Raw genomic sequence first — 15375 nt, 5'->3', positions numbered from 1 at the left:
TTAAAAGGAGGTAGTAACAGGACTGTCAGCAGGGGCACAGCTCTTACCAGAGTCCATTTATTCCCCAGCCCAGGCGTAATTATTCCAGTCTAGCCCGCTACAGGTAGAGACCAACTTCATTCCGGCCAGGACCTGTACCTCCACACAGACTGTAGGAAAAGATTAATTGTTTGCTTTGTTTGGTGTCCCCAGGGGCAAGGTCACTTAATAAAGAAAAATAATTCTATCTCGCACTTGATTGGGTTGAATTTCCCGAAATGCTTGTGGATAAGCACAGACCAGGGCTTAGGTCTTGTTAGCAGATTTGGCCATTACTTTCAGAATGGAAACAAAAAAAAAAAGAAAACCTCTGTAATGAATAAAAGAAAACAGACAAGTATCGAGAAGTTAAATCATCATTTGTGGCTCCATTTGTTTTAAAGCCAAATTAAACCACTTACCCATTGTTCTTAATTGTAAAGCAAGCATATTAGAGGTTTGTTGAATGGAAGCACAATTAGAGATCCTTTAATTGACCGTTGCAGCATGTGCTGAGTGAACACATCACACCGGGAAGCGCGTTAATGGCAGGCAGTCAGGATCTTGAAAGTAAAGGTCAATAAAATGCACACTTAAATGCAAATGACACTGTAACATGTCAGATAATGACCTTTTGTGGATAAAGGGACAGCCTTGGGACGGGTCAGAATTACTAGTCTCCCAATTTGTACTCCCATCAAACTCACCAAGTTCAATGTGGGATTTAATCTTTCAAAATGTACAATGTAAAAATCTACACAGACAGTCATGTCTGTATGAAGAAGCCCGACTTGATGATAACACTGATGGGGATTCAAACCCTGGGTGCCAGAGCTGTTTTAGTTGTAAATTGTATATTAGATCCATTGTAGCCTAGCAAGCAAGGTACTGCACTAGTAGTCAAAAGGTCGCAGGAGCAGGGCCCTTAACCCTTAATTGCTTTGACAATATTCTATCACAGTACTGTAAGTTGTTTGGGATAAAAGCATCTGCTAAATGCCAAAAATGTAAATGTATTGTATATCTACATCGATCAGCCATAACATTAAAACCACCTCCTTGTTTCTACACACACTGTACATTTTATCAGTTCCACTTACCATATAGAAGCACTTTGTAGTTCTACAATTACTGACTGTAGTCCATCTGTTTCTCTGCATACTTTGTTAGCCCCCTTTCATGCTGTTCTTCAATGCTCAGGACTCTCCCAGGACCACCACAGAGCATTTATTATTTAGGTGGTGGATCATTCTCAGCACTGCAGTGGCACTGACATGGTGGTGGTGTGTTAGTGTGTGTTGTGCTGGTATGAGGGGATCAGACACAGCAGCACTGGGGGTCTTGATGGAGTCATGGAATATTACTTGATTATAGCAAATCTTTATTACTAAACACTATTTAAAAAGTAATTGCATTATGTAGCCACCAGTAATGTGGGTACTGCAAAGTAAAATTGATCCTGGAGACATGGGTTCAAACCTTGTCTCTGATCACAAGTAATAACGACTTTAACATAATTCTACATGAGTTTCCTTCTTGTACTTTGACTTCCTTCTAGTTCCCCAAAACAGCTAAAAACTGGAAAATTAAGTGAAGAAATGTGAGTGTGTGTTGGCCTGCAGCAGACTGGTGCCCTGTCCAGTGTGTATCTCTGCATTTTGTGAAGTGGAGAATTGCTTATTAGAAAGTGTTTATTAAAAATGAATGAATGCATAAGTAAATAATATTACTGCATCATAAAGGACATTTATTTCAGCTTATTCAAACACAGCGAATGTTTACTCTGAGTAAAACACTGTTCTTCTCTAAATTATAATGGGTTTTAGCCAGTTGTGGGACATTCTCCCTTGTGCCCAGTGTCTGCACCATGGCAAATAAATTAAAAAAGCAAAAAAAAAAAAAAAAATGCTGCAAAGCACTATACACTGATCAGCCATAACATTAAAACCACCTCCTTGTTTCTACACTCACTGTCCATTTTATCAGCTCCACTTACCATATAGAAGCACTTTGTAGTTCTACAATTACTGACTGTAGTCCATCTGTTTCTCTGCAAGCTTTGTTAGCCCCCTTTCATGCTGTTCTTCAATAGTCAGGACCCCCACAGGACCACCACAGAGCAGGTATTATTTAGGTGGTGGATCATTCTCAGCACTGCAGTGACACTGACATGGTGGTGGTGTGTTAGTGTGTGTTGTGCTGGTATGAGTGGATCAGACACAGCAGCGCTGCTGTGAGTTTTTAATACCGTGTCCACTCACTGTCCACTCTATTAGACACTTCTACCTAGTTGGTCCACCTTGTAGATGTAAAGTCAGAGTCGCTCATCTATTGCTGCTGTTTGAGTTGGTCATCTTCTAGACCTTCATCGGCAGTGACAGGACGCTGCCCACGGGGCGCTGTTGGCTGGATATTTTTGGTCAGTCCAGCAGTGACAGTGAGGTGTTTAAAAACTCCATCAGTGCTGCTGTGTCTTATCCACTCATACGTACCAGCACAACACACACTAACACACCACCACCATGTCAGTGTCACTCAAATAATACCTACTCTGTAGTGGTCCTGGGAGAGTCCTGACCACTGAAGAACAGCATGAAAGCGGGCTAACAAAGCATGGAGAGAAACAGATGGATTACAGTCAGTAATTGTAGAACTACAAAGTGCTTCTATATGGTAAGTGGAGCTGATAAAATGGACAGTGAGTGTAGAAACAAGGAGGTGGTTTTAATGTTATGGCTGATCAGTGTACATCTGAAAAAAGAAAATGACACAAATATGGTAACTCTCTTATGCTTCATTTAAAAATTGCCCATATTGAACAGTAGGAGTCTAACAGCATGATACAAATAACAATAATAACACTGTAACACTCGTTAAATACATGCTGCATGTCAACAACAAGGATTCCTCTTTTCAGTACAAGATCAAACAAGATTGATGGCACATCGCAAAGTTTGTGACAGCATAATGTGCTGCGCCATGCAACTTTGCTCTATTAGCAGAAACTTGTTATTTTTCTTTAGCTGAACAGCGCCTCTAAGTGCGGACAGGCATTGATGAATGCTGCCTCGCGCCGTTGATGCAATTCATTTGTCAACGGTGTGAAAAAAGGTTAATCGGTATTCTCCAGCCAGGTTACAGTGATTCTCTTTTGCTGCTCACCAGTAATTGTGCCTCTGTGTGCCCTCATCAACTAGCCACTCTCTGACTTGGGCAGCGTACGCGGAGCCTTTCCTGCCAAGGAGCCACAATGAATTACCTGTGATTGTGTTGAGAATATTAGGTCCCAATAAACACACACACACACACACACACACACACACACACACATGAATTCATTTTAAAAAGAGGAAAAACATAACTGGTATACAAAAAACAACAAATTAAAGCCAGAATGTCAGCAGTGCTTTGTAATTTATGGTCAAGCATTTCATACATAGAGTTGAATGATCATGGGTAAGGGGGGAAAAGAAATCAATGAGAATTCATATTTCATAAGGCCATAATTGCGTTTGAAAGTGTACAGTAGTCATTTGTTTTAGCGAGCGGCACAGCAGTTGCTTGATGACACTGCCATACATTTGAGAGTTAGGTCTTATTTCTTTCCCCTGCCTCATCACTCCTCCTATCTTTCGATCTCTGTGCATTCATTTTTTTTTGCTGCTGGACTGTACAGCTGTTGAAAATAAGGGGTTTGTTGTCAAGACAATTGCGCATTTAAAAAAAGAAAAAAAAGAAATAAAAGCTTGACAACCTGACAATGTTCTATCATCTGTGAAGTTATCGATTTGCCAGTGTTTTAACCATCAAACTGGATCTATTTGATTGACTCTGGTTTTTAAACAATTTCTTTGACAGGCCAAGCGTCACAGCAGTTGCCCTGCTATTAAAGACAGTATTTCAAATCCGCTGCTCAAGCCTCCCTGTTAAACCAGAACCAGACTTCCAAAGGGCCCCCATGGTGGACAGAGTTGTCAGGGAGGGAGGTGGAGGTAAAGGGGGAAGACAAAACAAAATGCTCTTGCTTTATAGATTGCTGGTAGGTCAACAAAACTTTGGCAGCATTGATTAACTTGACAGTGAATGCAGCAGTACATTTATCACTAATAGCCGTGCTGCACAAAATCTAATAAGAGCCGAACAATCCCCCTGGAGCTGTAACAGGTTCAGTGTGGCCAGCAGAGCGTGCCGTGGAAATATCGGTGTCTCCCCGGACGCTTCTGCTGAAGGGTCAGGCAAAAGATGATCTCTGAAAAACACGCATGATCTCACCAGAACCCCCTGTTTTCCTCTTTATTTACAGCCTGATGCAACACAATTACAACCACAAGTACAAGCGCTCGTCCTCAGCTGTGTGAGAAAAACAAGACTTTGTTTGTAATTGGACCTAAAAAGTACATTCACCTCTATCAGAGAGTCTTAACTTCTCATCAGGATCCATAAGAGTTCAAGCTGTTGTTCAGAGTTTAAAAATGTGGAGAAGATCCAAGACATGATTTGCATGTGTGGCTGCGAAACACTGGCCCCGCGTCAGAGTTTAGTGGAGAGGCTAATTGATTTGCTGTCGCCGGGACATCAGGTTCACTCTTAGGATTCAATTTTTTTTTCAACCCGTTTTGCATATTGCATCGATTGGCTGAGGGGGTAAATGAGCAAAAAGCGCCGAGGCTAGAGGATGAATTGTTTACTCGCATAAAAATAACCTTTCAATAGGGGAAGATGCATGGCGCGGACTTCTGGTGGTGTTCTGCTGCCCCAAGCAGATGGCATTCAGCTGCTATTGATCCGGGCCCTGCAGGCGAGCGAGGGGCAGTCCTGGCCAGGGCACGGAGAGCAAGCCTGTCCATCTTAAAGTACCTCCTTAACCATCCCTCAAAACAAAGCAAGACACAATGAGAGACTGCATTCGATTGCATTTGAATATCGAGTAAATATGTGTCAAGTGCAAAATAGTCTGTTATCCGGCGGCAGGAGACTTATATCACGCTGAATTCTGAATCTTCTCCATGTTGTGCAATCCACAAAGCATCTTAGACGTTTAGAGCTTTATTGCCAGAATTCAGGAAGCGCCAGTGCAGTGCTACAGAAGAGCATCACATGGTGACCCCTTCCAGCAGGTTGACAGACGGAGGTAAAAGTGGCTGAATGGAAATCATCATACTCGTATACGCCAATAATGAGGCCTTGATGCCAGGATCAAGTTAGGTGCTGCGCAGGATCCATTATTTCAAGCCTGAGTGTTTTTCGCAGCAATAAGAGAACGAGCAACCCTCCCCAACACGCCCGTGTCTCACTCCAGCTCAGCCTTCAGCGCTAATTAGTTTCAGAGGGAATGGAAAAGGGGCTCCAACCAAGCTCTTCTTTTGTAGCATCAGAGTGTGGAGGAGATACATTAGTGAGACCAAAATGCTTTAAAACTGTTTTGGCAACTATGACACTGTGGAGATGCATTTTTAAGGTTACTTGAACATACTGTCCAGAAAAAAAGGACACATTTTTAATAACTGTATATTACTACTACTACTAATTATAATTAGGGCTGTCACACGATTAAAACGTTTAATCGTGATTAATCGTGATCGAAGAACCAAATTAATCGTGATTAATCGACAGCAAAAATACCTTTTAAATTTGAACAGTTATGCACATTTTTATTGCCAGAACATAGTTATAAAACATAGTTTGATTAAAAATTTTAATCTCGATTAATTTTTTTAATCATGATAAAAATAATGATAATAAAGTTTTGTATTTGATTTATTTAATTACATTTAATTACTTGATTATTTTGAGTTTTTAATTTAATTCAGGTCAAAGGGATTTGGCAGGTCAATCAGCATTTAGCAGACACCTTTATCAAATGCGACTCACGTTACAGTTGCAGTATACACTCTGAGCAATTGAGGGTTAAAGGCCTTGCTCAAGGGCCCAACAGCAGCAACCTGGCAGTGGTAAGGCTTTAACCAGCAAGCTTCTGACTACTAGTCCTGTACCTTTACCACTAGGCTACAACTAGTGGTTAGTCACTTTTAATAACTGCTAGTCAATAACAGTTAATAACCGGTTAATAACGTCTAGTCACTTTCAATAACAGCATTCATGTGTTTCACCACTGAAATTCACCAGGGAAAAATTGGTATAACCTTTTTTTAACAGACTGCAAAATGAAATCTGGTGCTAACCAAAAAGAACATTACCATTAACTCGACCTAAATCATTTGCAAGCTTTTGCTGAGATTTTTTTAAGTTGTTTCTTTTGTAAGTTTGTTCTTTTTTTAAATGACAATTCTCTCAGTTCAAAGTCTGACACTAAGTGGCGAACCACAGCTCATTTAGCTGGATCCTCCTTTATACCCAATCATATATTCCTCACCTGTTGGCAATTCACGTGCTTATTTTAAAATGTTTCAAAACTGTGTAACTTAAACATTCTATAAACTCTATTTTGCCCTGTCCCAACTTTTTCTGAATGTGTTACAGGCATTACATTCAAAATTTCTTTATATTTACAAAATACAACAAAGTTTATCAGCCACAATATTAAAACTCATTTCTTTGTACATTTGCCAGTTAAATAAAGGTTCAAGAGAATATCACATACAGGTTTTGCTTAATAATCCAAAATCATGTGATAAAAATGTGATAAAGGAGGGAATCATTAAGCAGGCATTTTTACAGCAGTTTAGAGATGCCAGTGTTAAAATCTCTGCCTGGACCCAGTGTAAGCTAGACCTAATTGAACATTGACTTGCTTAGCTAACAATAAATAAATGAAGTCCAAAGCTAAAATCCTGTCTAAGTGCTGCATCCAGCAACTCCTGCCACTAGCACAACACCGATTTACCTGCCAAAATAACCTTTCATTATTTCATTATTCACTTTTCTCCGTTTCCTTTTGGGAAGTCAGGTAAAATTTATTTGTATAGCGCTTTTTACAATAGAAATTGTCTCAAAGCTACTTTACAGCATCCTGGACCGACAGACCAAAAACCCTTGTTGAGCAAGCCAAGGGCGACAGTGGCGAAAAACTCCCTTAAAATGACAGAACAAAACCTTGAGAGGAGCCAGACTCAGCAGGGAGGGATCCAGCCTTCTTGGGGAGCCTTAGTTTTTCCAGACTAGGAGTGTGTGGTTCCGGTACTGGAGATCTGGGGTCTGGGTGGTCTGGTGCTTGCATGTTTTGTCAGATTTGCTGGCGCTGCGTGTTGGCTTCTGGCTGCGTCCAGCTTCTGGACTCTGGGACCGGAGCTGCCCACCCCAAATATAGACAAAGGCGCAGAGCCTGGGGGTTCTTGGTCATAGAAACTTGTGGGATGTTGGGTTGCTGATGTTCTGCCTCTTTTGTCCCATCATTCAGGTTTGATGGCGGTTGGGGAGGTGGGCGCTGATGTCCTGTGTAAGCCTTCATGACCTTGTTACCTGCTCGCTCTCCCTTTTAGTTATGCTGAATAATAAAGCTACTCTCTGCAAAACTGACATTTTACTCTTAACGATTTCACATTGTAACTACATCTTCTGTTATTTGACCCTGAGGTGGTTCTGATGGAAACCTGTTTACCCACCTGAGGTTAAGGAATGAAGTTGAGACTGCCGAGCCAACAATGCTGCTCCTGCCAGATGTGACGGGTACCTGGCGTATTTGCACCAAGAATGTCAAGAACTCACTACAGACTTTATCACAGACTGGACTAAATAATAACTCCAATTATTTTTGCTAGTTATAACTTTTATATATAATTTAAATTTTGTGTTTGTATGATTTGTGTAAATCCTATTTATTCAAATTATTCTCCAGGCCACCCAAGGAGGATCGGGTCCCTGCTGAGGTTCCTCTCAAGGTTTCTCCCTGTAATTTTAAGGGAGTTTTTCCTTGCCACTGTCACCCTCGCCTTGCTCAATTGGGGTTTATGGTCTGTTGGTCCTGGATACTGTAAAGTTGCTTTGAGACAATGTTCATTGTAAAAAGCGCTATATAAATAAATTTGACTTGACTTGACTAGTTATTATTCTACATGAAGGATTTCATTGGTCTAAAATAGCCAGTGTGGAAGCGCTTTAAATGTAATACTACCAGAAATTTCGGGATGTAAATTACAGTGCCAGGGACCCGTGAACAGCTGCTCGACCTGCATAGTATCACCTGATTTATTAAGCATGGCATTATTTTCCTGCTTCTGAGACTGTGCATCCTGTTCATGATAAATGGGGTGTGGTGCATAAATTTAACACAATGGCTGTGGTCTAAATGTTACATCTTAATGATTAAATGTTGCCATGATGCCAAAACTAAATGCTTTCATCTATCTTCTCTGACCAAACCCTGTTATTTCCATTTTTAAGTGGAAGCATTTTTTCAAGTACACCTTTTCATCAAAAGAAAAGATATTTAATTGAAATTGGCAGTCAAAGGTGAAGGTAAAAGGTGATTTTTGTGTAGAGAAGCTTCACTTGATTCATAAATAGCTCCTTCTGGCAGGAGCACCCTAAGGTCTGGGCACTTCAGACTGTTTTGGCAGTGTATACAGCTCTTATCTCAAAAGGTCCGTGGTGTTCTTGACCAGGCTTGGAAAAGTGTGCTTTGCAGTTACAACAGTAATTGGCTGATGAGGAGTCTCAGGCACTAAAAAGAATGTCAGTGTTCGATTTCCCTGCGATTCTAAGTGAGGATATGTCACAATTTATGCCACTTTCGGGTGACACCAGCTCTTGGCAGAAACTCTAGGGAAATCATTACACTGTTTAAAGCTCTCCCCTGTTGGGCAGCTCTTCCCTTTGATATTTTTACAGTGTTTTCCTCTGAGTGATGGTAGCTTACTGAGGGTCAGGGGAAAACAAGTATCTTTTCTAAATTTGTGACCATATTTTAACGGCTGGAACAGAAAAAGCCTGACAATTGGTGACGTTACAGAGAGTGCTTGAAGGTAAGATCAATGTTGTTCACCTGGTGTCTTTTTCAGAGTGTAAAGAGACAGAGCTTTAATGATCTCTGGGGTGGCAAAGACACATTTTCAAAGTAAGTAGAAATGTTTCAGCCAACTGTAGGGTGGGAAAAGAAGAAATAATGGTGTAATGGCACCATTGTAAAAGACATAGCCATAACATTAAAACCACCTCCTTGTTTCTACACTCACTGTCCATTTTATCAGCTCCACTTACCATATAGAAGCACTTTGAAGTATTACAATTACTGACTGTAGTCCATCTGCTTCTCTGCATGCTTTGTTAGCCCCCTTTCATGCTGTTCTTCAATGGTCAGAACCCAAACAGCAGCAATAGATGAGCGATCGTCTCTGACTTACAAGGTGGACCAACTAGGTAGGAGTGTCTAATAGAGTGGACAGTGAGTGGACACGGTATTTAAAAACTCCAGCAGCGCTGCTGTGTCTGATCCATTCATACCAGCACAACACACACTAACACACCACCACCATGTCAGTGTCACTGCAGTGCTGAGAATGATCCACCACCTAAATAATACCTGCCCTGTAGTGGTCCTGGGAGAGTCCTGACCATTGAAGAACAGTATTAAAGGGGGCTAACAAAGTATGTAGAGAAACAGATGGACGACATTCAGTAATTGTAAAACTACAAAGTGCTTCTATATGGTATGTAGAGCTGATAAAATGGACATATATGGATATATGGATATATAGTAAAGATAATAAAAAAGTTAGCATGTTAGAACCCTGTACCACCCAAGCACCACCTACCACCTTTTTTTAGTTTTGACAAAATGTGATTGTGTATTATTGTGGCTTAAATGAAAATAAAATTGCATCATTATGCAGCAGCAATGACTAGATTTTGCCTAGCATCATGTCCTAGAGACCAGGTATTAGTTTTGAATTTGTTAGTTTTTTTTTTAGAGATTAGATTATAAAAACACCACACACACACACACACATACATACATACACATACATACACGCATACATACAGTGTATCACAAAAGTGAGTACACCCCTCACATTTCTGCAAATATTTTATTATATCTTTTCATGGGACAACACTAAAGAAATAAAACTTGGATATAACTTAGAGTAGTCAGTGTACAGCTTGTATAGCAGTGTAGATTTACTGTCTTCTGAAAATAACTCAACACACAGCCATTAATGTCTAAATGGCTGGCAACATAAGTGAGTACACCCCACAGTGAACATGTCCAAATTGTGCCCAAAGTGTCAATATTTTGTGTGACCACCATTATTATCCAGCACTGCCTTAACACTCCTGGGCATGGAATTCACCAGAGCTGCACAGGTTGCTACTGGAATCCTCTTCCACTCCTCCATGATGACATCACGGAGCTGGTGGATGTTAGACACCTTGAACTCCTCCACCTTCCACTTGAGGATGCGCCACAGGTGCTCAATTGGGTTTAGTCCATCACCTTTACCTTCAGCTTCCTCAGCAAGGCAGTTGTCATCTTGGAGGTTGTGTTTGGGGTCGTTATCCTGTTGGAAAACTGCCATGAGGCCCAGTTTTCGAAGGGAGGGGATCATGCTCTGTTTCAGAATGTCACAGTACATGTTGGAATTCATGTTTCCCTCAATGAACTGCAGCTCCCCAGTGCCAGCAACACTCATGCAGCCCAAGACCATGATGCTACCACCACCATGCTTGACTGTAGGCAAGATACAGTTGTCTTGGTACTTCTCACCAGGGCGCCGCCACACATGCTGGACACCATCTGAGCCAAACAAGTTTATCTTGGTCTCGTCAGACCACAGGGCATTCCAGTAATCCATGTTCTTGGACTGCTTGTCTTCAGCAAACTGTTTGCGGGCTTTCTTGTGCGTCAGCTTCCTTCTGGGATGACGACCATGCAGACCGAGTTGATGCAGTGTGCGGCGTATGGTCTGAGCACTGACAGGCTGACCTCCCACGTCTTCAACCTCTGCAGCAATGCTGGCAGCACTCATGTGTCTATTTTTTAAAGCCAACCTCTGAATATGACGCCGAACACGTGGACTCAACTTCTTTGGTCGACCCTGGCGAAGCCTGTTCCGAGTGGAACCTGTCCTGGAAAATCGCTGTATGACCTTGGCCACCATGCTGTAGCTCAGTTTCAGGGTGTTAGCAATCTTCTTATAGCCCAGGCCATCATTGTGGAGAGCAACAATTCTATTTCTCACATCCTCAGAGAGTTTTTTGCCATGAGGTGCCATGTTGAATATCCAGTGGCCAGTATGAGAGAATTGTACCCAAAACACCAAATTTAACAGCCCTGCTCCCCATTTACACCTGGGACCTTGACACATGACACCAGGGAGGGACAACGACACATTTGGGCACAATTTGGACATGTTCACTGTGGGGTGTACTCACTTATGTTGCCAGCTATTTAGACATTAATGGCTGTGTGTTGAGTTATTTTCAGAAGACAGTAAATCTACACTGCTATACAAGCTGTACACTGACTACTCTAAGTTATATCCAAGTTTCATGTCTATAGTGTTGTCCCATGAAAAGATATAATGAAATATTTGCAGAAATGTGAGGGGTGTACTCACTTTTGTGATACACTGTACATACATACATACATACATACACACATACACACATACATACACACACACATACACACATACACATATTAATACACATACATACATACACACATACATACATTAATACACACATATACATACACACATACATACATACATACACATATATACATACATACACACACATACACACATACATACATACATACACACATACATACACACATATATACATACATACACACACATACACACACACATACATACATTAATACACATACATACATACACACATACATACATACACACATACATACACACACACACATACAGTGTATCACAAAAGTGAGTACACCCCTCACATTTCTGCAGATATTTAAGTATATCTTTTCATGGGACAACACTGACAAAATGACACTTTGACACAATGAAAAGTAGTCTGTGTGCAGCTTATATAACAGTGTAAATTTATTCTTCCCTCAAAATAACTCAATATACAGCCATTAATGTCTAAACCACCGGCAACAAAAGTGAGTACACCCCTAAGAGACTACACCCCTAAATGTCCAAATTGAGCACTGCTTGTCATTTTCCCTCCAAAATGTCATGGGACTCGTTAGTGTTACTAGGTCTCAGGTGTGCATAGGGAGCAGGTGTGTTCAATTTAGTAGTACAGCTCTCACACTCTCTCATACTGGTCACTGAAAGTTCCAACATGGCACCTCATGGCAAAGAACTCTCTGAGGATCTTAAAAGACGAATTGTTGCGCTACATGAAGATGGCCAACACCCTGAAACTGAGCTGCAGCACAGTGGCCAAGATCATCCAGCGTTTTAAAAGAGCAGGGTCCACTCAGAACAGACCTCGCGTTGGTCGTCCAAAGAAGCTGAGTGCACGTGCTCAGCGTCACATCCAACTGCTGTCTTTGAAAGATAGGCGCAGGAGTGCTGTCAGCATTGCTGCAGAGATTGAAAAGGTGGGGGGTCAGCCTGTCAGTGCTCAGGCCATACGCCGCACACTACATCAAATTGGTCTGCATGGCTGTCACCCCAGAAGGAAGCCTCTTCTGAAGTCTCTACACAAGAAAGCCCGCAAACAGTTTGCTGAAGACATGTCAACAAAGGACATGGAATACTGGAACCATGTCCTATGGTCTGATGAGACCAAGATTAATTTGTTTGGTTCAGATGGTCTCAAGCATGTGTGGCGGCAATCAGGTGAGGAGTACAAAGATAAGTGTGTCATGCCTACAGTCAAGCATGGTGGTGGGAATGCCATGGTCTGGGGCTTCATGAGTGCAGCAGGTGTTGGGGAGTTACATTTCATTGAGGGACACATGAACTCCAATATGTACTGTGAAATACTGAAGCAGAGCATGATCCCCTCCCTCCGGAAACTGGGTCGCAGGGCAGTGTTCCAGCGAGATAATGACCCCAAACACACCTCTAAGAGGACCACTGCTTTATTGAAGAGGCTGAGGGTAAAGGTGATGGACTGGCCAAGCATGTCTCCAGACCTAAACCCAATAGAACATCTTTGGGGCATCCTCAAGTGGAAGGTGGAGGAGCGCAAAGTCTCGAATATCCGCCAGCTCCGTGATGTCGTCATGGAGGAGTGGAAAAGCATTCCAGTGGCAACCTGTGAAGCTCTGGTAAACTCCATGCCCAGGAGAGTTAAGGCAGTTCTGGGAAATAATGGTGGCCACACAAAATATTGACACTTTAGGAACTTTTACTAAGGGGTGTACTCACTTTTGTTGCCGGTGGTTTAGACATTAATGGCTGTATATTGAGTTATTTTGAGGGAAGAATAAATTTACACTGTTATATAAGCTGCACACAGACTACTTTTCATTGTGTCAAAGTGTCATTTTGTCAGTGTTGTCCCATGAAAAGATATACTCAAATATCTGCAGAAATGTGAGGGGTGTACTCACTTTTGTGATACACTGTACATATACATACACACATACATACATGCATACATACATACATACATACATACATACATACATACATACATACACACATACATACAAACATACATACATACATACACACATACATACATACATACATACATACACACATACATACATACATACATACAAACATACATACATACATACATACATATTGGTAAAAGATGGAAAATTTATGCAGAAATTTGGGTTGATCTAAAGTCTTCAAAAATCCAGCTAAACCTTTACTTTTCAGCAATGCTTTGAGGCTGGCTCTATCACTGGCAGTTTAAGATGGTTACTGGGAGGTTGATTTGTCTGCTCTTGACCTTTCCAGCAAACTGTCCCATCATGCAGCGGTAGTACTGTTCCTGAGGGACGCTATGCACACCATCGAACACTGTTGGTAATGAAGCCTGTCATCCAGCTCAAATCCTCCAGTCGACCCACACCAAACACAACCCCAGCTGAAAACGTGTCCTCCATTGATTCAGTGCTAAATTCCACACAACCTCTATAACTGCCTGGAACCTCAGGCTGTTTTCAACCCTATTTCAGTGCCGACGGTTGGCTGATTTAGTGTAGTTTGTGCCCTGGAGAGAGGTGCCTTAAAGAAAAGTGAGATCTCTTAGATCTGATTTACTACTGAAGTCTTAAATTATGTTGATTTTTATCCTCCCCCATGAAAGTTTTAGCTGAGGACTTAATCAGCAAGCATAGAATGACTTTAGTGGATGTTTCAAACATATTAAAACTAAACTAATGGTACAATTACAATTCATCTTTTAGCACAACAATGACCTTGGGTGGCACAACCAAAGCACAAACCCCATCAAACATCTATTGAGAGACCTAAAGAATGCAGTTTACAGACACTGGCCATTCAGTCTGACTGAGCTTAAGAATGGGATAAGCTGCCCAAATCCAGGTGTGTAAATCTTATAGAGACATTGTTGTAATTGCTGCTGTAACTACTTCTACAAAGAAGTAAATAACTGAAGTTATTTAGTTTGTAAGTATTTAAAAAAACAACCTCTAAATACCTTGTCATTATGGGTAATAGATAGTGGATTAATGTGTATAATCCACAACACAGTATACACCGATCAGCCATAACATTAAAACCACCTCCTTTTTCTACACTGACTGTCTATTTTATCAGCTTCACTTACCATATAGGATCACTTTGTAATTCTACAATTACTAACTGTAGTCCGTCTGTTTCTCTACATATCTTTTTAACCTGCTTTCACCCTGTTCTTCAATGGTCAGGACCCCCACAGGACCACTACAGAGCAGGTATTATTTAGGTGATGGATCATTCTCAGCACTGCAGTGACACTGACATGGTGGTGGTGTGTTAGGGTGTGTTGTGCTGGTATGAGTGGATAAGACACAGAAATGCTGATGTAGAGTTTTTAAACACCTCACTGTCACTGCTGAACTGAGAATAGTCCACCAACCAAAAACATCCAGCCAACAGCGCCCTTTGGGCAGCATCCTGCGACCACTGATAAAGGTCTAGAAGATGACCAACTCAAACAGCAACAATAGATGAGCGATCGTCTCTGACTTTACATCTACAAGGTGGACCAACTAGGTAGGAGTGTCTAATAGAGTGGACAGTGAGTGGACACAGTATTTAAAAACTCCAGCAGCGCTGCTGTGTCTGATCCACTCATACCAGCACAACACACACTAACACACCACCACCATGTCAGTGTCACTGCAGTGCTGAGAATGATCCACCACCTAAATAATACCTGCTCTGTGGTGGTCCTGTGGGGGTCCGGACCATTGAATTACTGACAAAGTGCTTCTATATGGTAAGTGGAGCTGATAAAATGGACAGTGAGTGTAGAAACAAAAAGGTGGTTTTAATGTTA

The sequence above is a fragment of the Trichomycterus rosablanca genome, chromosome 7, assembly GCF_030014385.1.
Source record: "Trichomycterus rosablanca isolate fTriRos1 chromosome 7, fTriRos1.hap1, whole genome shotgun sequence".
Classification (NCBI taxonomy): Eukaryota; Metazoa; Chordata; class Actinopteri; order Siluriformes; family Trichomycteridae; genus Trichomycterus; species Trichomycterus rosablanca.
The sequence above is the reverse complement of the archived record's forward strand: the minus strand, read 5'-3'. Positions refer to the sequence as shown.